At 44.9% G+C, this 27051-nt stretch overlaps 1 long non-coding RNA gene across 1 annotated transcript; it reads left to right on the top strand.

The window, feature by feature from the left end:
* Nucleotides 1-4: 4 nt before the first annotated feature.
* On the top strand, nucleotides 5-26545 carry LOC135328895 (uncharacterized). The gene is made up of 5 exons (XR_010390058.1): nucleotides 5-364; nucleotides 881-929; nucleotides 11937-12101; nucleotides 17568-17662; nucleotides 26491-26545. It is a non-coding gene; the product is annotated as an uncharacterized LOC135328895 (long non-coding RNA).
* The last annotated feature ends 506 nt before the right edge of the window (nucleotides 26546-27051 follow it).

Raw genomic sequence — 27051 nt, 5'->3', positions numbered from 1 at the left:
TTAAGTCCAAAAATGCAGCACACACCTATTGGCCCTTAATCACTTGTAGCTGGGCTCGCTCCTTTTTTTTTGGCTTCCTCCTTCGAAGCCGCTCAGCCAGCGACGGAGGAAACGGCGACATGTTGCGACGCAGCCCGTGAAATCGCGCTGGGAGGGTCAGAGCCCTCGCTGGCAGCAAGGCTCACGCAGAGCAAGCCCCTAATGCCGGGGGGAAACTGGGGCCTGTGAAAACGGTCCTAATTTGGGGCCTGTATACGGAGCGAGGGGCGTTCGTTGCAGAAGGCGAGCAGAAATCCCTCTTTAGAAATGAGGAAAAAATAAGAGCTAGCAAAAGAGAATTACAACACGTCATTCTGGGGGAAAAGTGCGTACTCTTCCAAAGAGCGGGTGGGGAAGGAAAAAAGCAGAGCTTGGGACAAGGAGTGTTTGCCAGTGGTCACATTTTTTACCATAAATCTCCGAGTGTCTGTGTTTCTTTGCCTTTTTTTTTTTTTTCCTCAAAAACGCGAAGCCTCAGCTCATGTAATTATGTGAGAGTCTTGGCTATGGGGTTTTTGAAATAGCGTTTCTAGCCCCCATGGTTTTGGAGGACAGCTTGAAAACGTGATCCTTGACGAAGGAAAGCCGTAACGGAAAGACTCCAAGGCGAGTTATTTTCCGAGCTGTGGGGTGGTTATGCCAAGCTCGTGGTTCGTTTTGGGGAGTTGGATTGGTGGTTTTGAGCCTGGAACAAGTGAGCTGAGGATCTGGTGCCTTCTGTTGCCGGAGGAGGCTGTAAAATCAGCTTGTAATTACTTCTGTTAATTTAAAAGTAATTTTTGAAACAGCTATGTGTTATGCTGGTGCCATTTACAGCACAATCTTGCTTGTTTCCTTTCAGAGTCTTCGATGCTTCATCCATCTGCAGGCCAGGAGATTCCTCAAAAGCAGTGAGTAACTCATGTTTTGCTCCTCTCTCTTATCTTAACAAAGTCTTTGCAGTCCGGATGGCAACCCTACAACTTTATTTCCATTAATGTGGGTGTTCGGACAGCAATTGTTTGCTAAACTAATTTTTCAGCCACGAGCTTTACCTGTGGAGTCCCAGCAGTACTGTTTCCATAAGTGCATGTGGTTTTAAGGATCGATTTGGCCTTCACACCTAAGCAACATACCCTTTTTCATAGGCCTCAAGATACTGTCTGTTGTTTTGCTCGGTTCCCAAATCTCCAAAGGAAAGAGAATAATACTTTTGATTTGAAAAATGAATACGTTAAGGAATCCTAATAGGAAATAACTTTCATTCTTGTATACTCTACAACCCTTCACTTAAAAATAGCTTCTAAAATTACAGCTAAGCAGCCCATCACACATTTTTGAGAAACAAAGACGTATAAAGCCTTCTGAATCAATTGAAATGTGAAATGTGAGTGACAAGATTGCTTGATGCAATGTGGATGGCAAAGACCATATTTCATGTGAGGAAGCCTGTGTGTAGTTCGTGATACAGAAAAATCTCTCCTTTCTGCGCCCACTGTGTGGATCACAAATTTGTCTAATATGAAAGGCAACACCCCCTGCTCCCCCATATTAATAATATGTTGTGCTGAATTCTCTCCCTTCTGTTAGCACCTCAAAGCCACAATACAATGACTGTCTTTATTCTGCTAGAAACTGTATTAAAGATGAAGTAATGCACATTGCTTGTTTTTTTAGGTTTAGCCTAAGAAAATACACATTTATAAACAGAGAAACTTAGCGTGTGACGTTCTATTTTGCTGTAGGTTTCTAGTTGAATCCTTGGCTTTCAAGTGAAAGATTTGAAGTGACACAGGTTTTCCTGGGCTGTTCTGATACCGCTCTCCTCAAATGATTGCCCTGAGTGTATTTGCTGCTGTGGCTGCGTCTCTGCTTTGGGTTCATCTCAGCTGCTCTCCACCCCCTTCTCCAGCTTTCTTCTCCTTTTCTTTCCTTTATCTTCCCTCTAGTCTCTTCCCCTTCAGCTACCACAGCCTGCTTTTATGTTCTGTTCTCTGGGAGGTCCTGTTCTCTGATCCATTTCTGCAAAAAAGATCTAGGCATATACTGAATTGTAACTGAAGTCCAGCAGACTATTGACAGTCAGTCAATACTGTGAAGTATCTGAGTCTTTCGAGTTCAGGATCATGTGTCTCCAACAATCCCTACAGGCAGCAGTCTGGTATCTCTGGGTACTACCAGGGATTAAAGGTATTTGTGGTTGTTATTCCATGCATTGTATGTTTTTATGTAGTACTGGGAGTGATTTCCTTGTGCTGATAATGCTACATTAGAAAATAAAACTGTGCATTTAATCTATCCAGCAGGAATAGGTGGTGATTTTTTATACAGCATGTTCCTTTTAGCATCAGTAATTCCTTAGGTTCTTGCAAATACGAACTCAAAAATTCTGCTGTCTTGGAAACTAGGTGCCGTCATTTTTCAAAAAAGCCTCTTGCTGCGAACTTAATAGGTTACTAGTAAGCTTACAGGGGGATAGCTTATAAAACTGAAGGGGCTTTTTCCTCTAAACTCAGGTCCCTGGCAAAGAGCTTAGTGCACCTGTCTCTTACTGAGTAGAGGCTTAAAGTAAAGTAAGGAATATAATAGAAAAAAAATGTTATGCCTTTGCAACTCATGTTTCAAAGCAATTACAGAGGTCTGGATTGTGCCTCAAGGCACGATACTGAAGTGTTTTTTGTGTGTTGCTGTCCCAAAGAGCATGCAAAGGGAGAAGCTGGGTCCTGGCTTTCTCCATCGCGCAGGATGGATGAGCTGAGGCTTTGACTCCTAGCTTGGGAGTTGAGAATCCTGTTCCTTGCTTTGCCACAGGTGTCCTGCGTGACTTGGGGCAAGGCATCAAATGTTTCTGTGCCACACTTTCCTGGGGACACCGGGGGATATTGGCGCTTCCTTGCTGCCTGTCAGTATTAAGAATAGATTGAACTGTGTGGCATGGGCATGCAGCTTTTTGGCAGAATTCACTCCTTAGTTTGGACCAAAAATGTTGAAGCTTTCTGGAGGTTACAGCAGCATCGGCCTAGCAGCGTGTAGCCCCGAACAGTAGTGCAGATACTGCGTTTGTCAGGTTTGTGGTACAGTATGGGGCCTGATGCGGTCTAAGGGACGTCTGTTGCTGGTGTGAGAGGCTGTTGAAGGGGGCTGTTTGCATGCTACTAATGAGCTGGATGAACACGTTAAACCTGGGACTGGGAAGAAGTGCCAGGAAGATGCATTTTGCTGAACGCCTTATGGTGAGCAGCAGCCTTCCTCCCGAAGCCCAGCCCATGGTGCCAGTGTCCCTCTCAGCCTAGAGGGTCTGGCAAAGGGGCTCTCCTGCCTGCAAGAGGCAGTTGCTGTGACAGCACTCAGAGCAGGGCCATATATCTGGTAGGGGTTCTCTCCAAATGAGGACCTGGTCACAATTCAGTTGCACAGTTGAAACTGCGAGCCCAGGAAAGTGCGAAGTAGGATCTGTCATGGACAAGTTTGGGGACCTGTTGCCCTAGGCTTCCTTGCAGGTAGATGTTTGGTTTTCCTTTAGGCTCAGATTAAAGTGCATAAAGGCTCTCCTAGAGGTTTTTCATTGCAAGCTTGGGGACCTCTATCTGCATTATGGCTTCAGTACTGACTTCTAGCTCACATCCTTGCACACTCCAACATCCAGGAGGAACGGCACTGCCAGTTGGGCTGCACTGACCAGTTCATTTAGTCTTGTGATGAGTCTCTGAGCTATTTGCCAGGTAACATTAACTACCATGATCTACAGGAGGTTTGCTGCTTACTTCAAGGCTAAGCGAAGGGGATTTGTCAGTAGTCAGGTCTATTAGACTTTGATATAATACCAGTGTGTTCATCAGGCCCGAGCGTGGTACGTGGAGGAGGAGGGTTGGAGCAGAATTAGAAGGTATAAAGTTCAAATCTAATTTGAAGAATTTTCCTCTATCACTTAAATGTGGGAAATGTTCCTGTGGTTTCAGGTATAAAATGTCATACTTCATAAGGAGTATGCGTTTTAAATCTCAGCCAGATATTAAATGCCATGCCACACTCTACTTCTCTCTTTGTTAAAAAGTAAAACCCTAAATCATCTCTTGTTAAATAATGTTGTTCAATAAAGTTAAAGCTTTTAAAAGAGCCAGTTCAAATAGTGTCAGCTGCCTATCATTAGGAAACATCTGGTAGTATATTGATCTTATTCTATATTGACAATTGTTCATCCGCATTCAGCTATTTAATTATCTAGGATGCTGTTCTTAAAGATGTCTACCACCATAAATCTTGCAGTCAGTACAGATTTACAATTAACACACACCAGATGTTTTTGGTGAGAAAGAAATAGAAAAAGGGACTGGGCCCAGGCTTCTGGCTATTATCCAAGTAATTTGTTAGCAGAGGTTTTAGAAAACTAGTTGGCTTTAACATTTGGCTTCAGCTAGAAAATTTTTAATAAATCAATGCAAGCACTGTGTCAAGGTTTAATCAATTAAGAGGATAAAGGTCATTTCTGTATTATACTGGAAAACAAATATTGGAAATAAGTAGCATTTCTTCTGGGTGTGTAACGTGAAGATGTATTCAATACCACATGTGACATGGCACTTCTGGACAGACCCATTTCAGCTCTTATAATATAAACAGATCCTCTAACCATTTATTCACTTTATGTACTCACCAGCTGGCCAATTTTAAATGTTGTATATGTTTCTTTTTGGTGTTCTGGCTAAATAAGAGCGCACACAGCCAAAATCTGCTTGTTGCTCAGCCTTGTCAAAACGAAAAGAGGTAAATGGGCCTGAACCCATCCTATGGCTATAGTTGCCAGTGTAGGTGTGAATCTAGCTTTGTCCCATGTTGTCACAAGAACTTACAGTGGTTTTCTACCTCAAGGAAATAATTCACAACCCTTGCTGCAAGATCTCAAAATACTGTGTGTGCTTCTCTTTTGTTCTGTCTTTAACGTATAACATTTAGTTTAATTTATTATGAGCCAAAGTATGTGTTGAATGTATCCCTGCATATCACTCCCTTCTAATTTTCCTTGTTCTTGAGTTTTTGAAATAAATTTGTCTTGAAGTAACTGTTTTCTTAATGGTGAATATCCGTGGCTTGTTTCCTGGAGCAGCTGCTGATCATAGCATGTGGAGAGGCGAGAATGGCCGTTGTAGGCAGGGAGGCTGCGCTTGTTGTATAGGGCTTTGAAAAGCTGAAGTGGGATTCGGGAGGTAAGGACGATTTGAACATTTTCCTTGTTCTCTGTGAGGTGGCCTGGCATTACCGAGTGTGCTGCTCAGTGTGTTTCACCTGAGCGTAATTTTAGCAGCTGCCTTAGTGACATTCTTTGCCACTGGTAGTCCAAGTGGTGGTGGTCTGCAAGGAAAACGCTGTGAGCTGTTCTGGGGCCCTGTAGGTAGGATGTTTTGGCAGTTTTCTGAAGCTGTTTCAATGTCTTCGGTGACGTTGGACTCGGATGGCCTTGTTTGTCCTTGGTCACCTGGGTATGCCTCCTGTTTTTGTCTGTGTGAACGCTTCATGGCGGGGAGGAGGGAGGGATGAGAACAAACTGAAGAAGGATTAAAGGGTAATGAGGCTGGGTGGCAATTTAGAAGATAAAATACACCAGCCTTAGCATGTGGTGTATTGGCAAAGAGAGGTATCTTGTTCCTGGAAAGCTCTGGCAGGAGAAGCTGTGTCACATTGGTTGTGTATTTTCCAATAAGCTTTGGTCAAACCGCATTCGAAAGGCTCCCGTGCTGGGTAAAGCGCAGAGCATAACTTGTAGCTGCAGGAGGAAAGGACGTAAGATGGCTTCAAGCCACCTTCCCAGCCTCTTTGGCACTATAAGGAGAAGCCCTGAGATGTTATTTAGCACGTCCTGTGGTGTCTCTTTGCTGGTGAGGATTTCTGCGATGCTCAAGGCTATGTTGTAACCATCCTTCCTTAGCTATCCTGAGCTTGAACAGATGTTGTCGGAGGGTAAGTGTGGAGGGATCCCTGCAGCGCTCGAGGAGGGGAGTCCTGCCTGGCTGCAGAAAGGGGTTCTTGGCCACTTGATGGCCATCTCGCCTTTTCCATGTCTGCCAAAGCCTATCAAAAGATCAGGAGCTAGGAAGAACAACTGAAAAGATGTTTGGTCTACTTCTTGTGCTTGTTTCAGTTTTTATTTTGCATCTCTGGCTTTGTTTCATCTCCCTCCCCTGTTTTATAGCTTTCTTTTATTTATCATTTTTGCCACTGAGGGAGAAAAGCCCAAACCCAAATTTTGAATTGTTTTCCAGAGCTGCAAACAAATTTATGATTTGATGGAAAATGGCATGTTTGACTTTCAGTACAAGGTACGTCTGCACGTTAATCACTAAAAATTTCAGAAATTCTCTTGTTTTTAGCAAACAAGGAGGAAAAAAGCTATGCAACGTAAGCCGCTATCTTTTCAATTACAGTTATTGCCTAGGGGATTTTAGTTGGCCTGTGAGTCAGCATATCTCATGCTATCATAAACAGGCAGGAGATTTGGTGGGACAGGCCTCCCGGAGAGCCCTGGATTAGCGCAAGCTCAGAACAGTAAAATGCTGCTGGCTGCTAGCGAAGGCTGGGGCAGAAGGCATGAAGAGGCAGGTCTCTTCTGTGGTCAGCTTGTGTTTGTGCTGTCCGGTACGTGACAGTGTTTCTGTTTGTGCAAAAAAATAACTGTTTTATCAAGCTGAGGAAAAATTATATATGCCTGTGGTGAGCTGTTATCCTAAATTTACATGGGACCTTTCAGTTCTACCCAGTGCATAGGAAGGAGAGACTGAAAGTCTCTCTTCTATGGCAAGCACCTGTGTATACGTCTAATGCGCCCCTGCGCTCTAGCTGGGGAACTGATGTTTCTGAGGATCCGCAGGGTGGAGAAGCTAGCGGAGAAGAACGTGAGTAAGGAGCAGGGTAGGCAACTCAGCCCTTTGAGATCATGTGTGGAGCAGGACACTTTGTGACCCCGCTGTCTACTCGAAGGGAAGTGTTTGAGCACTGGAACTTGGCGTCTTTAAAGCCAGCAACTGAGAGCGATGTGGGTCTAAAAAAGAAAGGGATATTAGCCATCTGCTTTAGCAGTTCCTCACGCAGAAGAGGAGGAGTTCATCTGCTATTCATGCACGTAGGCTGTTGTTTCATTGTGTTTTGTTTTCTTTTCCCTCCCACTCTCCAGTAAAGCACCTGTTGAGTTGAAAAATAAGGAAGGAGAATTCATTGAGAGTCTAGGCAGCTCAGTTTTAATTTCCCCAGGTTTCTGTGGGAGTGCTTGAAGTGGCAGGCTGTGAAGACTCCCAGAAGCTAAACCTTTTTGTGTTGCAAGTTAAAGCACAGAAGATACAAGGGGAAGGAATACTTATTTTTTCTAGACATAAAGATGACCTGAGTCATGAAATGTTATTCTGGAAGGGGAAATACCTTGCAGCTTCCCAAACTGTTGCTGAGAATGGGGAGAAAGAGTCTAGAGGACTCATTTTGGTGCATCTTTAATGAAAACTAATTTGATAAAAATGACACTAAATGGGATACATCCTGCTTCATTAGAACAGGTTGTGCTGAAAAGTATGAAGAAAAGCAGAACAAAACATCAGCTGCAAGTAATCCAAAATGCAGTGATTTTGTAGGGAGCTACAAGCCATCAGGAGCTGAAATTTGCTTGGCAAACGCTGGTCCTGCAGACATGCTTGTCTGCATCGTGTATTCGCATTACGGATGCGTAAGGCTGGGTAGTCTTTGCTGCCTGTGGAGGGACAGAGGTTCCTCCAGTGGGTATTTTGAAAGGACCCTCTATGTCCCTCCCTCTATTCCAGCTCTGGAAGAACCTCTTTTGCTCTGCTGGCCATAAGAATCCAAATGTAAGCACTGAAGGCTAAGACATATGAGCAATTTCCATGCTCCCTCCTCTGTAATTGCTTGTCTCTTTGTGTTTAGGCTCTAGGGACATTATATTCAGCATGCAGTGACTTGAATTTTCATCTGGAGTGTCTCAGAATGAATTAGCGAGAGAGGTTCAACTGATGTGGCCGTGTGAATGCAGCAAAACCAGCTTGTGCCCAGCTAATTCAGTAGTTACAGCAACAGCTGAAGGGTTAATATCCTACCTAGCGCTGAAGGAACAATGCAGACCGACTGCCTGGTGAGCAGGCCCTTTCACGTTGCATGTGCGTCACTTCTGTATGGAAATGAGTGTGGAACTTTTTTTTCCCTCCTCCTGGTTCAACTTTTTGTGCTATAAATAAACTGTACAGTGTGAGAGAAAAATGAATAACAAGGGGCTGTAGGTTTTGGGTGCCTGCGGCAGGATGTTTTCTTGATTATCCTGTTTCTTGTAAACACTGAGATGGCTTTTGTAAAACAGATGTAAAGGCAGCCTGGGTTCATTGTTTTAACACCTGCTATCCTTTAAAATGGACCCAACGCAACCCATTGATAAAATTCAGACTCAGAAACCTGCAGCACAGGCTGAGCTCCTGTAGATAGTTCAGTAAAACCCTTGAGAATCTGACATCCGTCCCGTTTTTCTCCATTATATTAGATTTGGAGTGGGGTGGGGAAGGGAAGCTCATGATTATTTTTTTCCCTGCTCTTGTTCTCACAATAGCAGTAAAAACAATACTTTCTGGCTTCAAGGTGGTAAACTGTGAGAAATAACAATAATAGTTCACTTTATCTGCAAGGATTCAGCCAAATTTATGAATGAAACTGGTGGTTGCAATTTTGTTTCCAGGCCTGTAGCTACTTTTGGTACCATGGGATGAAATAAAAAGGCTAGAGGGAAAACAGCTGGTAAGTGTTGCAATGGTGGTATGGGGAGTAAGGGCAGGGAGAGGTCGTTTGTTGGAGCTGGAGAGGGACAGCTTAGGGTTTTTCTGCTTCTTGCATTCAAGTTCAGAGCACAAAACAGGTGAATTTACTTACTCAGATAGAGCCTTAAAAGTATTTTCTTTACCTGAGGCTAACGCGTAGTGGTGTAACACCTTGGAGACTTCTGTCTGCGATTACAACCATCCAGCCCATCTCAGGTTGGGCACATGGGGTAAATGAAGGAGGTTTTTTGCTTTGCTGCCTATCAAATGCATTACATTAATCCAAAGACCCTCACTGGGCCAGGACTGTTTTATAAGGTGCATAATATAGATTATAATGCCATCAGTCCTTATAGAAAAGAGTTAAAGTTAAACAACAAAGTATTGTGTCCATTCCCCTTATTACAGACAGAGCTGGGTGGTAATTATGAAGCAGTTTATATACCTTAACTGAATGCTGCTTTGCCTGGGAGTCGAGGAGAAAAGTCTCTTGTTCAGTGAGAATGGGTTTCAAATCTGTTCTGGAGTTGTATTTCCTTGCGCTCCTCTTGCATTGGAGCTCTGGTCCTTTCATCTAAGCCGGTGTGCTGTTTGCACGTGAACTCCTGTATATCAACTTCTCACCAAAGGTGTTTGTGTAAATTTGCATCTGAAAATTGAAAGCTGCACCAGTGAGAATTTGCACTGAGGTAAAAGAAACCTGTGTGCTCTTCATCAGCATCCCTACGAATGCCAGCTCAGGAGGCTACGTGAGAAGGAATCGCTGAAAAAGTGCTCCTTTAGCTGCCTGGGTATAACTCGGCACGCAGCCAGGCCTTGGTTTAGCAGCTTCTGTGGTCGTTTCCTGGCGAAAAGCAAGAGCTGGAATGGTTGTTGTGATAAGAATAATACATTAGAGTGCCTTGGCATTTCCTACCGTGGGTGCTAGCTAATGGGGAAGGACTCCACGCTTTCAATACAAAACTATTCTTTAGGAAGCGATCTTTGTTATAAGATGCTGCGGTTGGGGGACGGCATCAGTCTTACACACACAGAGCAGTTTCTGGGTCCCTCTTCCCTTTGGCAGTGTCTATTCCTTCAGGAGGCAGCAGAAAACATGCAGCAATATTCCTCTGCTGGGGCACTCTCATGAGCAGTTGGGCTAATTAGCGGCTTCATGGAAACTCTGTGTAAGTGTATTTTAGCGTATTTATGGGCCCATATACAAGACTGAGTTTCAGCTTCGATTACTGGCTGCTTTTGCTCGCCCCAAACACTGAGGTAATGCAGTTTGCCTTACATTGCATCTCCTCTTGTGCTTTGGGGAGAGGAGATTCTCCCAGACCCTGGAGCAAGAGGTTTGAGGGTTGAAATGGTTGGTCAGGGCAGTGTGGGGCTTAGCAGACCCTTCTCAGATAGGAGGAGACTGTTTTCCACTGCTTTGTGCAGAGCAGGAGAGATTTTCCTCATGTTGAGGTCGCTTCCATGCTTTCCACTCCTCATGTGTTGCCTACCTGTGCCTTTGGCTAGCGCAAGCAGAGGAGACAGGCACCTATGTATTTATTGCTGCCTTGAGCAGGGTGTTATGGAAATTAGGCCTGTCGGCCACCATGACAGGGCTCGACCCTAGGTTCCTGCAGAAAAGTTCAGAGTCAAATCAAAATAAATCAGATAATTTTAATCACGCGCGTGCTGTAGTTACAGCTCGAGCTGGGTGCCTCCAAAAAGGGACCCTAATATAAACAAATCCTGGGCAATTATAGTCTTTTCGACTTACATTTCCCACCCCTCACGCGATAGTTAGACCAATAATAATTTTTTGGTCTGGGGTCTCCTGCTCCTCATTGAGTCTCATCGTCATTCTGAGGCAAGCTGTTTTTCTCCTTATTCTTTTTTTTTGCAGTCTCTGATGACGGTTGTACCTCTGTTTTTGTTGGGTCTGGCGGTTGTCTCCCAAGGTCTTATTTTTCCCCATTGTTTTGGCGTCTTCCCTCTTGGAGTTGGTGACACAGGTGCGCAGACTGCGTGTGGCTCCCTTATTTTCCCAGCCTGAACGAGCTCTGAGGCACTATTTTTTATTAAACTAAGTAAAGATTTGTTACTTTTCCCATGCTTGGCCTAAGGCTTCAGCAAATCTAGCCACTCATGCTAAGCAAGTTTTATATAAGTTGTGCTAAGCAGCCATTTCTAGACAGTTTCAATTCACTATTCTTTAACACAGGGGTTTGGACCAGATGGCCTCCAAAGATCCCTTCCAACCTAAATTATTTTGTGTCTCTCATGCTGAGAGCCTCAAATGCTAACAGTGATTCCTCCATAGTCACTTAATGGATAAAAGGCTTTCTCCCCCTGCTTCTGAAAATGAGGTCTGGAACTGTAAATGAAGAAATTCAGCCTAAAAATAATCATTTTGTTTGACATGGGTGACATTAGGTTGCGAGATCTGCACGTGCTGTGGCTTCATCCTGCTCAGCAGACGTGGAAGCTCCTTGGCAGCACAACATGATATGCATAGCAGAGGGCCGGGTCTGGGGGACTCCCCGCTCGGAGCGTCCCATCCGTTCTCCTTCACTCCCTGCGCTATAAAGGGTGCCCTAGGAGACAGGGCACTGCGACAGCCTGGGGCCGTGGCTGTGGAGTGACCTGTAAGCCTTTTGGGGCTGGGACACACCCGGGTGGGACCCACCCTTCTGCTCACACGCCTCCGCCCCCAGCCTAGCATGCGAGCTGGGCTCTGGAAGAGAGATGCGCCAAAGGATAAACATTCGTGCAAACTGTCCTTTGCATCTGCATTTGATTAAGCCACAGGCAAAACTGCAGAGCAATGTGTTTGTGTGTGTGTCAACATATGTGCACGAACAGCACACACTGCCTTTGGACAGCGGAGCAAGCTGCACGTAACTTAATCTGGCACAGAAGGCCAAAGGGTTGATTTGATGGCTGGGTTTGAATCTGCAGGTCTTGTTTCAGATATGAGAGCTCTAAGCCATCACTCTGACCCTGGCATTTTAATGTTCTCCCTGCTATTGAGGCTTACTCAAAGCTGCAGCCAAAGGAAACACTCCCTTTGTCTTCATTAGGCTTTGGATGAGGCCTGCAGAGCCTGAAATTAATTCTGCTCAGTTGTCCTGTTTTGCTTTTTAGGTTCAAGACAGTCTTCCTGAGGAGAGCTAGCTGCTGCGCAGTGCAATCACACTCTCTTCTATTGAGTGAACGACAGATACATATGCAACTTTATAATAAAGGAACTAAAGAGAATGTTGCACCTGGGATTCACAGAGGAATCTGCCAGCTCAGACTGTTTGGCAGGTGAATATCTGAAGTAGTTTTGTGTGTTACCGCCACGCTGCCAGAGGGTACCACCAAATAGGCACTGCAGCTCGCAGTACGCTAAACTCGCGTGAACCCACTTTTGCTGGAGCACGCGGAGGTGCAGGTACCCTCCCCGGCCTGACCTCTGCTTGGGGCTGGAGGTGGGAAGCGATAACCTCTGGAACGGCCACAGCTCAGCGGTCAGCACCCTGGAGGAATTTGGCTCTTAAATCCAATTAGATCTGTGGACTGAACTCTTTTATACTCCCTTCAGAACATTACTTCACTCTGTCAATGTGAAGTCTTGCATATGCATTCTTTCCCTTTTATCGAGTGTTTTCATTTGTTTGAACTTATTTTAATGGCTATTTAAAAACAAGATAGCAAGATATTGGAACATGCATTATGTCCTCAGTTTTCTTATGCGTGTGCTTTCTGCAAAAAGAGTCTGTTTGCTGATATCATCTTGTATGGTACAATGTCAGTGCTTTGCTGTATTAACTAAAAAAGCTGCAGTAACCACATAAAATGCTTACATTATTTTTTCTTGCTTGCATATGGAGATGTCCCTGATAACCTTTCACAGTAATTACAATAGATAGGAAATGTTTAACCCAGGTAGAGGGTAAATACCTTCTTCAGGTCTTCAACGTTGTCCATTTTAAGCCTTGTTTTTTATTTCCTCTTCTACATTAATCAGCAAGATTGCATTGTGGCCACTGCTGTCCTCGTTTTTTCCCTAAAATCTATCAGTTGCTCTCAGGAGGCAGTGAAAGCTGCTAGATACTTTTACAAAGAACTGCAAATGGTTCTAAGGAAGTGTTTACATTTCCTATGTGTTGTGCTTTTAGACCCTAGGTTCCAGAAACCCTCTTCTTACCCGAGGAAAAACACAGAAAGTCAGACTAGCATTTTTTTTTTTAATTGGTAAAAGATGAAGAGCAAGCGTCTGTGAGTGGCAAGGCCCCCTTCAAGAGATTCTGAGCAAAACTGAAGGCTTTTTGAAGTGGTTTGCTATAATTGCAGCTTGTCTTGCTTCCTGTTCATACTTTCTGCAGTTCATTTCTTGGGCACACCTACCAGCGTTTTTTTGTGTGGTTACCGGCAGTGTAGGAAGCTAGAAGGCCAACAAGAGGCAAGGGGGCTTTAAAACCTTATTTCTTTTTCTGTTTAGAATGCTGCTAATGAGACATTGCATTTTATTCCTTCCTACCATTAAGGCACAATGTAGCCCCCCAAATCAGCACTGGTTGAGGCAGGGAGGGAAATGAAAGAAATGAGAATAGCAGATTTCATGTTGTATGACTCTCCAATTAGGGATCCAGACTGCGGGCAATGTAAAAGGCTTTGTTTAGTCTGTAGTCAGTAGCCGGTGGCTGTTCTTAATGCGAGCCCTGGGCGCCGAGCTGGAAAGCTGGGTGTACTCCTTTTCAAGGGATTTCAGCCGGTGAGATTTACAGCGTTGGAATTTAGCTCTAGTGCAGCTGCAGTATGGACGGAGCCAAAGCAGAGGGAAGTATGTGCCAGAAAATTTATCTCTGTGCCAGGGTGTGAGGTGCATGGGCAGAGTTGCTCCTTCCCTGTGGTCTTGGATGAAGGCCATGGTTTGAGGGACATTTGTCTTGACGGCCAGTTCCTTCCTTCCCGCTGTCCTCTGCTATTTCCGGACCTTACGCTGCCCCGCAGTTGTGCTGGCAAAACTGTTTGTGAGACCTTGGGATGAACTGGAGGAGGATTAAGGAAGCTTAAGATGGCTTTGCCACTGAGAGAAGTGGTGTTGGAGCCACAGCCTGGGGCTCTACTGGACGTTTGCAATGCAGTGAGAGGGGAAAGCTGAAGATGTCATTACCCTGCCGGCAGTCTGGCTTGATCTGCTAAAATGGGAAGGAGCTATTGAACCCGTCCTGGCTTAATTTCTCTAATAAGCAGAAGGCATTCTTAGAGCAGGACAGACGGTCAGCTCGGTGAAGGGCTGTGACTTAGAGCAAGGCTGTGGCCAGCTCCTCCAGTGGTGTAAACTAACTCTTTGCCTTTGGTTCCTCCAGAAGTCTACCAGTTTGTACCAGCAGAGGAGCTGAAGTCATCCATTTTGCTTGGCAGCTGTTTTAGAGCAAGATGAGTTCTCTTTGCTTCATCAGTATGTGCTTTAGCATATGGAAAGCTATAATGCTTTGTACTATCTGTATATTTTTGATGATGGTTCCTAGTAAAACACTGCAGTTTCTGGCCCACGTGTGAATTCCTCAAAACAAGATCATTATTTGAAGACCGCCTGTCATGATAATATGTTAACAGTGTTCCTACCTTCCCAAAACTGTTCCCAGTACTTAAAATCAAGGAAACTAACAGTTAAAATTTGCCAGATTCATGCAACAATTAAAAAAACCCCATACTTTTAATAAAGCCATTCATACCAATTCATACGTTTAATCAGCTTATACTTTCAAGCATTTTGGTCCTGAGTTCTTTAGATCTGATAGATCTCCTGGCCAGGCCAGTAGAGCAGCTGCTCTCGCTGAAGGAATGCAAACATGAAGGAACCCCACCACCCGAGCTGGAGCCCAAGGAAAAAAGGTTCCTAAATACACAAAAACACCCAAACTTGAAATATGCATGTTGCAGCTTTTTGAATGATTTCCGAAATACCAAACAGAGCAAGCACCACTAGAGGGCTCAGATATTATTTAAAGCAGTATTGCATTTCTGTACACAACAGGGTGTGTCTGTGGAAATCTGGTGGTTGTTGTGCTCAGCTGTCATGTCCTCAGCCAGTGTTTGAAATTTGGCTGCTTAGAGGGAAGTAGAGCTCTCTTGAGAATCCGGCTCCAGTCGTGGGGAGATTTGGTAATCCGATGCTGGGCTCTTGCAAAACTCTTGGTACTGTGTACTGCTGTGTGTAGTATGTTGAAAAGTCTTGGACCAGGCTGATTGCTGCACTGGGGGAGAGGAGGATCCCAGAACAAGAGGAGGCCACACGAATAGCAGATGTTTAAGTTTTCAGTGCTGCACCACGGGGAAGGGGGATCAGACCGAGGTGATCATGTCTCCCTCTCAGTGTGTGAAATGGGGCAGGTTTGTATCAGTAACTGAGGTTTCAGGCTCTTGAGCCACGGCATGGTTAGGTATGGTTCCTTTGCTGAATCACTTGTCTTGTGAGCAAGGTTCTGGTTTCAATTAAAGGCCAGAGTTTGAGAGTCTAACATGGTAAAACACAAATCCACGAGTCTGATTGTGAGGATTAGGTAGGAAAAGCAACCAACAAATGTTGGGACTAATTTGAAAAATGTTCTGGTGTTTGCTTAACCCCACGCATTTCTGCTTTTTTCCCCCCAAACTTAATATTGCACACAATTAACCTTTTTCTGAGAGGCAATGTTGCTACAATGGATTTCTGTCTTTCAAAAGGCTGCTAAGGAGAGGAGCTGACAGCAGGTCTCTTTATGATAGCACGTTTCTATATGGATTGGGCAGACGCAGACCTGAGACTGCAGTAAAAAACATATGGAACATGTTTTTTGGTTAGGCCGGTAGACTGCTTCCTGATTCACCCTAGTGCTCTAGGACTGCGGTGGGAATGATTTATTTTAATCTTAAGCAGTGCTAAGAGGAGAGATCTCCTGCACCTGGAAGGCTTCTCTGCACGCTGCTGTCGACAAGCAGCTTCCAAGGAGGTGTATCCGCGCAACGCAGAGCTGCACCAATTTTTTTTTGAGCTGTTTAATGGTAGCTTTAAGATGTCCAGACGCTGGCACTTTTACCCAACTTTAGCCCAACTAGAGCGACAATTATATTAGTATTGCATTGCTTAAAATGCACTGATAATGCACTGTTCATCTTTCAGCTTGGGACTTGGGTTCTATCAGGATTTGAATGCGAAATAGTATTTAGAATTTAATAGTATTAGAATTTGAATGCGAAATAGTATTAGACCTGCAGGTGCACTCATGGGGCCAGGGCTCCCTAGTCAACCCGACCTAGCCCTCCTACTCCTGCAGGAGCTGGTGGGAGTTTTGCCTGGGTAAGAGCAGCAGCCCTGATCCAAAGCTCTCTGGAGATACTAATTTTCTCGTTGACTTTGTGTTATTTCCACTCAGATGGTACCTCTGGGCTCTGATATCTGTGTGAGGCACTATCTAGTCCCAGCACAAAAATGCAGCTTTTATCCTGAAGGGCTTATGCTCTGAGCTTTGGCTTGGGATCTGGAGATTAGCGAAGAGCATATGGTCCCTAAGAGGTGCAGCTTGCTAAAAATGACTACAAAATTGGAACCAAAGACATTGTACATGTTCCCTCCCACCCGTTTCCTCTCCTGCAAAATCCCTGTCAGTACAAGCCGTGATTGAAAATGTTGAGCAGGACTGCAATTGCCTGGAGAGTGGGAGGTAGTGCCCATTTTTTGTCCGCAGTTGTAGAAGGAGTGATGTCTGCTTTTTTTAAACCTTTGGCCATCCTCTTTCAGGGACATTGTGTCACTGGAAACCTTGTGACCTGTTTCATGAAATGGTCCACTGAGGGTCTGATTTTTGCAGCCTCGTATTCCCCCCGGCCATACCTTCTGCCCTTAGCAGGTTCCTCACCTGGGGAAGAGTTTGCCAAAGTTTGGGATTTCCCAGCCTTGCTGTGTTGTATTACGGCAGCGCAGTTGGGAAGGCAAAATGTGGCCGTTTGATGGGAGAGAGGAACGTAGCCTCCGGTGCATTAGCGGTCTTTTTTTCTTTTATTAGGTTCTGGATTGAGGAGGATCTGGATTTAAGCACGTACTTAAATTTCAGCATGTGCCTAAGTGTCGTCCTGAATGGAGACCATCTTAAGCTTTTGCTGAAGTGATTTTCTGTACCGGGGCCAATAGGCTGTGAAAGTTGTCTCTTGTCTTTTCTGCTCCACCTTGTATATACTCATTGTGGCTTGCTGGCTATTTACTGCAAGAGGAAAACTACTTTATTTAGTTACAGCTAGCTGAGTAACTGAGAGTAGGCAGGTTAGGAGAGTCATGCATGAACTGGGAGCAGGACATCTGACCTTGTCTCTAGTCTGTCTTGTTTCTACAACCCTAATTCTGCTCTACATGAATTCTTTTGTTTAGCTGCTGGGTTTTTTTTCCTCCTTTTTGTTTTCACATGAATGCTTGCCTCTATATTTAGGTCTGCCAGAACGGGATGTTACGAATAATTGTTGACTGATATTATTAAACACTAACACGCTTGGCTGTGTTGCACTAATGATGGGGCTTTGGGGATATGCAAATCAATTAATTGAATATAATTGCTGTAGTAGCTGTTTTGGAAGATGATGTTGAAGAGCCTTTGGGAGGGCAGACAAAGAGGGAGACATTTAGAAGTGCGAAGGAAAGGGGATGCTTGAAAGCTGATGGAGATTGCTGCTTCGAGCTGCTGATTTGTAAAGTTGTGTTTGTTTTGCTCTCCAAATCCCACTTAAACCTAATTCTCTCTTGCTTCGTTCCAGAGTTACCTGTGTGTGGCTCCTCTCGGACTTTCTCCAGGGCCCTTTCTGCTGAAACAGAGCTGAAGAAGTTCAGGATGAGGCAGAATCTTTTTCAGGTAACCTGTTGACTTAAAATTATGACAGACCTTCTTGAAAAACACCTGAGGAGAAGAAATGTTTTCCAGCTAGCTTTAATATTAGACCTCTGCATCACCTTGCACTGGAGGGTTTTGGTTTATCAGCTGTTTCTCTTTCATGACAAGTCTTTTCGCCCTCTCTGGCAACATAATGGGGCCTTACCGTGGGCAGAGAAAGGATGCAAGATTCCTCAGGAATCATTGCGGGAAGGCGTGAAGGGAATGAGATTTGGGCATTGTGAGGAAAATGTCTCTTCTGGCTTCCTTCCCATCTTATGTGTGCTCTCCCTGCCTTTGTGTCTGTGGTATTATTGTATATTCTTTTGTCTGGGTTTCCACATGTGATGTGCTTTAGTCTCAGCACTCTGGGGCAAATGTTCAATGTGGTGCACAGATGGTGCTCCCAGAAATCCTGTTATTTGCTAATGGGATTTTGTGCAAAGCATTTCCACTCTTCTTTTAAGAAGCATGCGTGCTTCTGTAACTGTCCGGACCGTTCAGTCATCACCCTCCTCTTGCTGAAACATCCTCTCCTGTGCAGCTGAGAACACGTCTTCATTATTTATTTAATTATTATCCCCGAGAACAACTCCAGACCGGCTCCTGCAGGAGGCAGCAGTTGCAGGAGCTAGCAGGCGTAGAGATTTGTGCCTGTGCATTGCACAGTAAGGGAGGGTTGGTCCCTGCCAGCTCTGCCAAATGCCAGGGCCCTGCCAGGTGTTCTGGCCAGATAGGTTGGGGCACTCCGCTTTCATGCCTTCTTTCCATTGCCGGTGGTCCTGTCCTTATGTTTTGTGCTGATATATGGCACAGAGATGCTCTTCTATTTAGCAGCTTCCCCCAGATTCGGCAGCATTTCTCCAGTGCAAAGTCTGGCTATTATGCAGATGTCCCCCTCTGTGCCCTCCATTCTTCAAGTTGTCTCAAAACTTTGGTATAAATAGCAAAGGCCTAGAATATGTTGCTTTTATCATCAGAGGCCTTTCAGAATAGGTTAGACATGTGCTTGACAGAAATAATGTAGAGTTGATTCTCCTGTGAGGCACAGAGATGGACTGGATGACCTCCCGAGGTCTTTTTCAACCCTTACTTTTTCCACTGCTGTATGACATTCACTGCTAGTGTCAAAATAAGTAAGTGGAGCTTTGTTTTGCGTCATGCTCGCTGGAGAAGAGGTCAGGGCTCAGCAGCCATCGTGACTAACACAGTTATCGGATGTGTTTCAGGAAGTTCACTGTCTGTCTGTGTACTAATATACTACTCATCCTTCAAATCCTGTTCCCCTAAATGTTTCCCAGGCTTCTTGGCAATGGGAAGGTGAGTCATACAAGGGCAGTAGTTCTCCTTCTGCTGGCCAGGGATTCCAGGTGGCTTCCTTTGAGGCTGCCTATAGCCAGAGAAATCACAGGCTCATCACAGCCCTGGTTCAGAAAGTACGGGCAGCTCGAGGCAGAGAACGTGCCTCGGACTGTTCCTGTTCGGGTACTCTGACCTTCAGCTGGCTGATGCAGGATCCGAAGCTTGCTGAACAGGCAGAGGAAGGCCAGCCTTGGGATATGCGTGTCTGCGCACCCATGCAGCCCTGCAGAATGGAAAATTAGAGCACTGCTCCATATAGCATGTCTGTGTCAGCCCTCCCTTTAACTGCTGACATTCCCACGTAGAAATGACATTTACTGCGTCACTGTGCTTCTCTGAACAACCAGGACTGTGTTGTGCTGAAAAGTGGGATGCAGGGCTCGGAAAACCCTCATCTCCAGTCTCGTGCCTATGCAAGGGTCCTGCTGTGGGCTGGGGAGGTGTGCTAATAAATAAGCCTGCTGCTTCTATGGCCTCTGCAGCGCCTGGGTCTCCCTCCCTGTGTTTTTTTTGGACATTGTTGCACCCAATAAGAATCTGGCCAGTGTGGTGTTATGCCGTCTGTTGCTGGCAGGTTAGAGTGGTTTTGTGACCACTTTGTCCAAAATTTAGGAGCCACGGGGGATTCTGGAATATAGCCCTCTTTGTGTCTAGCCTGACTGTCTTCCGGAGGCAGTTTGGGAAATAACATGTCTTTAGCTCTGTAAAAAATGGCAGAGAACCTGCACAAAGCCTGATCTTCAGTAATAGCCTGATGTCCCCTACAGGATGGAATCTGTATAAGAAAACAGCTCTTCAGAAGCGTCAGCTTTGTGTGCCCATCGCCAAATACTACCCTGCCTCTGTTTTCATAGCCTCTCAGTTTTGCTGATTTTATCACCCTTCTGATAAGGGTGATTAGATCTGATTTGTTTGAGTTATAGCCTGACAGCTTTCAGCTCTCGCAGACACAACACCGTGTTGCTCTGCATGAGAGAATGTGCTGGGTTCACACCAGCCTGGGTATGGGGGAAAGCAAGGAGGGGAGCCTTTCTCATTCTCTGATCTGTAGCAGATGTGATATCATTACCAGGTCAAGGACCTGAAAATGTCAGGCAGCACAAAAAGGCTGTGCTCAGATGATACTTTAAAGCTATAAGGAGGAGGATGTGGCAGAGTCTGAATCATTCTGTGCCCAGCAGCAGATCTGAGTACTTATGGCTCTGCAAGCTTTCACAAACTGCTATATACTTGAGTAGTCCTGATTTGGTCCCAGAAGCTGTTTCTTTAGGTCTACACTAAGCTATGACCAATTTCTTCATAAAGATCCAGTTTGCCCATGGCTCATTTATTTCTTGGGAGCTGTGTGAAGTCAGTTTGTTAGTGTTCTTTGTGTCTTGTTTCTTTGGATTTGTAATGCTCTTTCTGCAGGCTCCTGTGCCACTGTTAACATTTTTTTCCCTCTAACTGAGTTTTGCCCAAGGTTGGTGATCTGCTTTGAGCCTGACCATAATATACACAATATTAAAATCTGGCTGTTCTGCGTTATTGGATGTTCCCCCCCACCAAAGCACTTGCAGTAGCTTTCAAGAGTAGTTCAGAAATGTGGGGCAGGGCAGACTGAAAATTATTACTATACCCTTTGCCCCTGTGCTGTGATTTAATGATTGAAAATCTGAGGTAAGATGTGATTCAGCTGTGATACTGGTGCTATTTTGGACTGGGGGGGAGTGGATTCTTTCTGTAGATGCGTCATCTCTGCAGAGCTCAGCTGGGTGCTTCCCTGGGTCTTGTTCTTCTCACCACCATCCTCCATCACCTATCACAGGTGATTTAAACCACAGTAGCAGATCCTGGTAGGAATGATAGAGACCAGGCTTTGCTCTAACTTTGGCTGGTGATCAGTCCATCTCAGTGAAAGCTGTGAGCTTGAAAACCCATGTTGAAGTCCTGTGCTCCGTACAGCCCGCAGAAAGAGTGCTTTCCAGGTCTGGCCAAATATTTTCATCAAAGCATACACAGCGGCTCCTAGTGAGAGGCCAGCAAGGTGTGGGATTTTTAAGGAAAGAGCTAAGTGTGCCTACAGCGGGCCAGCAAGGACTAAAATACCTAAATATACAGGAAAACGTCTTGAGGAGCCATTCTGGGCAAGAGGCTCTGGAAGGACAAAGACACTGAACTCTACCCATAAGTGGGTGAATTACGTCGCTGAGGGCTTCTGCGGGAGAAGGTATGAGAGGGGGCTGGAAGGGAGGATGTGGTTGCAAATCCACTGTGGCAGCTTCATCTCAACAGAGGGGTATGTTCAGAGAGGGGAAGCTGCCTGCCAGTCTTGGCCGCCTTTTCGTTACTGTTATGGGTGACTGTTATGGGCAGTAGTGGCTTCATGGCAAAGAATCTGTCCTTTTCCCACTCCCGTTTTTTCCCCCCATTCCCTTCATCTCCAGAAGGTGCTCACCATTTAGCTTTGGGATAAAAGAGGGAAAGCCTTACCTACACGTATGACTTAATGATCGATTCCAATGCATGCTGTGCGAATGCAAAGCAGGATTGTAAGCGCAGCCAAAAAAATGCCATGGGGACACAAGTGTGTGTATATGTTGTGTGTTGGGAGAGGCTATATATAGAATATAGATATTCATTATGTTAGCTTGCAGCTTGCTTTTCCCTTATGCTGATGGCACGTTTTCTGACAGTGTAGATGCAAGTCCTACAATGTGATCTTTGGCAATATTGAGAGCACTTGTGAACTCTTCTGCCGCTGCTAGTTTGCTGTCCAATGGACATGGGAAGAAAACTGAAACACTTGCAGTGCGCTTGTTCTCTCCCACCTCCCCCCTACATCTTCTTCCCTGGCTGATTTGACCAGGTCACTCCCTGTCTTTGATTTCTTTCCTCTTATTTAAAGACCCCCCGTGGCTGCATTGTCTGGAACAACTCTGGTAGAAGCTTCAGAGCTGTACTTCCACCTGGGTAACTAAAGAGCGCGTTCTCATTAACGGCCCTCGAGGAGGGTGAATATCGCTGCTTGTCTTCAAAGGAGAGTCTGAGGTGCAGAAAAAAATCCTGGCCCTCAGTCAGGATTTCTGCTGAAGACATCAGCAAGATCAAAACGTCAGCTGGCGAGAACAGAAGTGATTCAGGATTCCTCTAAGATGCAGGAATTACGGTGGCTTTGTGGTTCATGGAGACATGAGATGAACTGGCTTAACTAGCCTTGGTATCAACAAAAGTGCAGCTGCCTGGGCTAATGGCCCAGCTACCTGCTTAGCCTCTTGGGAAGGTTTCAGCACACATGCTGTACTCTGCCACCACTCTCAGTGGCAACTGTGCTAGTTAGTTTAAAGTTAGTTTGGGATTGCCTGCACCATCTGCAGTTGCTGTGGAAGAGATGAACCCTCAGCTGCTGTCAAGTGAAACTGTGCTGGAGCTTGGGAGACGAGGCTCTGTCTTCCCAGCTGCTGCTTGAACACCTTTGCCAGGCTCTCAGCCTTCCTCCTCAAAGTGGCACCTTGATGGATGAGCTCCAGATGACTGAATGGGAACCTTGCCAAACGTGGAGGGCTATCAGCAGTGTTATATGGGTGACTGTAGACTTGCTGCAGGAAGTATGTAAAAATCTGTTGGTTCCCTTATTTTAGTTGCCAAAAAGAGTGCTTTTATAACTACTTTTGGCTCTTCTTTTTGCCTAATGAGTTGTTCTCCCCTTTCTAAAAAGTCTGAGATAAGTCAGCCCTAAACTATCCACAGAGTCTACTTGATTTCCCCTTTCTCTGGAAGCGTGTCGGAGAACTGCAATAGACTGGAGGTTTGGCCTTCCTTTGGCTCTTGCTATGAGTCCATAGACTTCTATCTGTTCAATGTGACCATTTGGGGAAAAAAAAAAAAGGGAAATTAAACCACAAATAACTTCATTAAAATAATAGTCAAAGCCTCATGAAAGCACACAAAATCCAGGAAACTGTGTTCTTTATCTACCCCTGTTAAGGTTAGGTGTTCCTGGGTTCAAACCATGGACAAGCTTTCGTTATAATACTGACTGGAATTCCTAGCCGTTGCTGGCCCACATTCATCTGCCTGTTGGTTTGTAGCAGGGTTGAATTTGGTCCAGTGTGTTAAGGAGGTAGTTTCAATTGTAACTATGCGTTTCATGATTCTTGTGGATTTAAGTCTGACCTTTAATGTTTCTTGAATGTCGCCTCCCAAGGTCATAATCTGTGGGACTATTTTGGACATGGTTACTTTAGTTTGTTCCTTTCCATATTATATTAAAGACTACAGTACAGCAACATGATTGGGTTTGAAAAGCTTAGGACCAACTGCTAGAAGGCCTCCAACTAAGTTACCGAGAGCAAAGACTGATTCCAGGCCCCTGCTGAGTCACTGCAATAGCCCAGACCTCCATGTTCAGGATCCTTGTTGCATCAGTCGTGGTTTTTGCTCCTGCAGCTCCCGTTCTGCTGAAGGGGCACATCCTCGCTGTGTGGAGGAGATGGGCTATTAGGAACATTAACAATGGAATAACACCGAGCTACATCACAATATTAAAAATACATTAATGAAATGGGCATAATGAGTATTAGAACTAGTTCTATACCCCCTTGAGCTAGGAAATATATATACTAAATGACAGTTAGACCCCCCACAGAGCTTCCATTTTTAATGAGTCATATTTTCAACTGGCTGGATTAATTTTGGACACAGTATTTCACATGCAAATGAGTTAAATCTATGGTTCTGCTTGGGTAAATCACAGAAACTGCTCAATACCTCAATTTACTCAACCTTACAATGGGGTTATCAGTGCTGTCTTCACCTCTGCACGGTCCCCTGAGATTCTCCAGCACAAAAAGGGGCTGAGGCAAGCTTTGAAGAGGAATGAAATGGACTTAATTTCTGACTTTCAGCCATTTTTATGAGGTAGGTGAAAGAGTTGCTCATATTAGTGCTGGAATCTTTCCTTGTGTTTGTATTAGAACTAGCATTAGGGAAAACAAGCTTGTCTTGGGAACAGTTTTTTGCTGGAATTTTCATGACTTCTTTCTAAAGAAATTGGAAAGTTTTGATACAGAACAAAACTCGTGAATTCCCATCCAAACTCCTTTCCCAGAACCACATGATAGCTCTGTAAAGCATTTTTGGAAGCTTCCCCTGACAATACCAATCACTTTCTGACTGTCTGTAAGTTATTCAAACCATAAATGATAAATCCAAGTATTGCACCTTTTTCGTGGGGCGCAATAAAGATGTTGAACCAAGTTCAGCCTTGGTGTAAATCAAAGTGACCTGTTTGTAGTTTGTGACTGGCTGATGTGAATTTTGGCTAGATTCTAGCTTCAGACTTTCAGTGCAGACTTTAATAGTCCACTGTCCCTGGAATAATCCACTGAATAAAGAAATTTGTGCTGGACATCAGGATTTGGTTGTACGCAATTGCTGTGTTGTTACTGTCCTTGGAAGTCTATTAGAAAATGTGATGCCAGGCTAAGTCCGAGCGTTGATTTAACAGGATTTGAGCCTTCAGTGCTCAACAGGAGTTTGATGTGTTTTTTCAGAGTGGCCCTTGATCTCCTCAGGACATGTCGACTGAACAGATGGCTGCAGCCCTAATTCTGCAGATATTTACCTTTGCAGCCTTCTCGTGTGGGTAGAGGCGTCTCCCTCGAGTCAAGTGGTGTGACACAAATTTGGCTTCATGGTTCAGTGTGGGAATTTTTCTATGCCAAGCATAATGGCTTGGGATGGGGCCAGGCTGCTCCTTTCAGGGGATGAGGAGGGAAAATGGGAAGGGGCTGTGCTGGTCCGTCAGCTGTGTTGCAAGGCAGGGAGTTTGCTGCTCTTCTAAGGCTGGGAGAGGTAGGGTCCATCTGCTGTTGTCTGAAGAGGTGTCAGCCTTCACAAACTCTCTCTGCTCTCTGCAAGCCAGGTTTTCTAGGCCCTGCTTGTGCAAAATAAGCAGTAGGATTGTGGAATTATGTGACATGTAGCCACAGGCTGCCTATGCGTAGAACAAGCGTAACATAACAAAACACCGCAAAGTGTTTGCAGGAGGGTGTGCAAAAGTCTTCCTTTGCTACAGAGATGCTATTTTGACAGAAGGGACCCTCAAACATGGATAACGTGACATGGCTGGCTCTGACTTGATGTGATTGCTTAGAATTGCAAATCCTTCTTTTCCTCCAACCTACTCCTTTCCTGTGGCCTGTTTTCATTTCCTTGTTAACTCAAGCATATCTAATGTGTCTGGTTAACATGGGGAAGTTTTGTATGATACAGCCTGAACATAGGTCAGGAAGAGTTGACGGAGACGTAATTTTCACAGGCCGCATTAGTAAATACAGGCAAAGAAAGGAGCTATTTCAGTGGGGGAACAGGACAACAGAAAGTTCGGGGAGAAGAGCCGTGTGAGAAGTGCTGTCGGTGAAAAGTAGATGGGAAGTCTAGGAAGGTGAAATGGAAAAAGTAACTTTGACATTGAGTAAGGTGAGGCTAAAATACTTGCAAATGGATGCAAACGGATTGCAATCCATTGTGATTTGAATTCCTTTTTGCTGTCGCGGTAGCCTCTCGGAGCAATGCCATCACCCGTTCTCTGTCGACTGGCGCCGGGCCTGGCCGCGGTAACAGACCTTTGGCACCGATCTCTGCCGGATTCCTGGCCCTATCTCAGCTACTTCAGGACCTGCTGGGGATAAGCAGGTGTCCGTAGCCTAAGTGCTGAAATAAAAGCCATCTTGCCTTACAAGTGCTTTCTCTGAAGACAGCTTCATACAGCCATTGCGTTTGTGAGGTTCAGTCCATTCATTCTTGCTGTGAATTACAGTAACCAGGCCTCTCGTTTTCATATGGAGCATATCCACTAGCAACCAGCTGGTGCTACTATTTGATATCAGCTGGGAATGCCGTCCTGAAGCTTTGGTATTTTTTCTTTTAAAATTCCTCCCCCCCGACCCCGTCTTCTTAGTATTGTTTTCTACACTCTGCTTGGTCACCCTAGTTCATGCACTTAATGTGCATCGCAGCAGTATGCTGTGCAGAGATGTGAGCTTGCTTGGCCCATGCTCCGAACCAACCCAAAGCTGGTGACCACAATAACACAGTGCCAGGCTATAGGAACTTCCCTGATGTGTCTCACTTCAATGGTTTGTGAAATCTGAGCTCAGCATCATTTCTGTGAAGCTGGAGAAAATGACTGCATAGCTCTGGAGCAGTCTTTTTTTGCAGTTTGATGTGTTTTCACGTGCGAAAATTGGTAGGTATACAATTTATTAGACTTAGAAAGCTAAAGGATGTAGCTTTTAAATGTTTTTTGTGTTAATTTTTATGAAAAATACCCATGTTTCTCTCATTAATGAGTAGTATTTACTTCAGGTACAGCAGAAATCTGGTGCTGAGGTTAAAATTAAGTAGATCTCCATTTATGAAAAAGTAAGCTACTATGAGTCCAAATCCAAATCTCTTTCATTTAGGTTCTGTGACCATACTGGAGACTTCAAGTTTAGCAGTCTGAGCTCACATCCAGCAGGTAAGGATCCAAACATTGGTCTAACTTTCAGACCACATAAAAGGCTGGTGCCGTAAAGTGGCACAAAAAGCTTTTTAAGTGGCTGGAGGAAGGTTCTCCAGAGACAGCTGGAGGCCAGCCTTGATGGAGGGAGAAGTCTAGGAGGAAGGTGAGGACAGGAATCCAGCTTGTTAGAGGCACAGTATAAAATTTCACTCCTGAGGGTTGATTCTTTTGCTAAAACAAACAAAACCTTAGTTTTGACTTTGCTCGTTTGTTTTTCTTTTTCTGGAAATGTATGGCTTTTTCAAGCGGTGCAGGAGGTTTCCAGAAATTTGATTCACAATAAGACACTCCCAAGTACTTTCCTTTCGTTTGGAAAGATTTCTGAATATCAATTCCAGCCAGTTGAGCATAGACCACTGCACATAGATTTAGTGTTTTAGGGACTAAATGAGCCACCAACGATATGACCCTGCAATACGGAATACCTGGTGGCCATCATCTGACCAAGCGTTGCATTTGC

The sequence above is a fragment of the Dromaius novaehollandiae genome, chromosome 7 (genome assembly GCF_036370855.1).
Source record: "Dromaius novaehollandiae isolate bDroNov1 chromosome 7, bDroNov1.hap1, whole genome shotgun sequence".
Taxonomy (NCBI): Eukaryota; Metazoa; Chordata; class Aves; order Casuariiformes; family Dromaiidae; genus Dromaius; species Dromaius novaehollandiae.
Note: the sequence above shows the minus strand (reverse complement) of the source record. Positions and strands in the feature narration are given on the sequence as shown.